Raw genomic sequence first — 1,060 nt, 5'->3', positions numbered from 1 at the left:
AACAAAAAAAATGCACATAAAGAAATGGGGTTTTTTAAATGAATTTTTTGTTGCACTGAGATTGATCTGCTATGTTGGTAAATTGACAACAGTCAATGTCACGCCTCTTTAATTTTAGTCAGTTTGTTTAATTGTATCTAATGAGAACAACCAGGTGGGGCCAACTTAATTATTTTGGCTGTTCTGTGCAACTACATTCGTGACAGCATGGACCACAGGGGCCAAAAGGTAACTTTACGAGATAACCTTGAGTGAGAGCTTTCCACTGGTGAAGCAGTTTTATACCTGGTAATATAGCAGAGCATTCCTGGTGTCTCTCCATCCCAGAAGTGAGTTCTATCCTGAGCTAGCAGAGGAAGCACTAAAAGTGAAGCTGCTGGGAAAAGGTGAGTGGTGAGCACCCAATTCCTTTTCATGGGTGCATTGCATCCAATCCCTTCCACGGGAAATGTTTAGGGAGAAAAAACTGTAGCAATGCAGTCAAAACCTTAATTGCCTTGTCTGTCGATTAATGTTTTTAGTCAAAATTTTCTAGTTGCCCTTCCATCCTATTATTCCTTCCAAATGACTCTGATGGAAAAGCATGGATTAGTTTACTCCTTCAGGCATGGCTGTGCAGATGCTACCTGAGTTAAGCAAATTCTGCTGTTTTTCCAAAGGGCTGAGATGAGAGAGGTACTTTTCAGGGAAATACATCAATGCAGTTTTTAGGGCACCTGCTGATGCTGGCAGAGAAGTGCCTCAAGAGCAAGTTAACATAGTTGTGGACAGAGTCAGAACCAAAACTGGCTTGGAAGTCCAGTCTTCCTTGAAGGATGTGACATCTGTCAGCAGTCATGTCCAACCTGCTAATGTCCACCTGCACTGCAGAATGAAAGAGTACATAATTATATTTTGGATAACGTGTGCTTTTAAAAGTTAAGAAGAACATCAGTTAATGAAAATGATAAGGCACAAGTGACATTGTCATTAATAATAATAATTAAAAGTCATGGCCTTAATTTTGAAAATTAGGGAAAAAATAATGCATTCATTAACTGACACTGTGATAGATTTTGCT

Source organism: Lichenostomus cassidix, chromosome 8 (assembly GCF_008360975.1).
Source record: "Lichenostomus cassidix isolate B80296 chromosome 8, HeHo_3.0, whole genome shotgun sequence".
Classification (NCBI taxonomy): domain Eukaryota; kingdom Metazoa; phylum Chordata; class Aves; order Passeriformes; family Meliphagidae; genus Lichenostomus; species Lichenostomus cassidix.
This window is presented reverse-complemented; position numbering follows the sequence as displayed.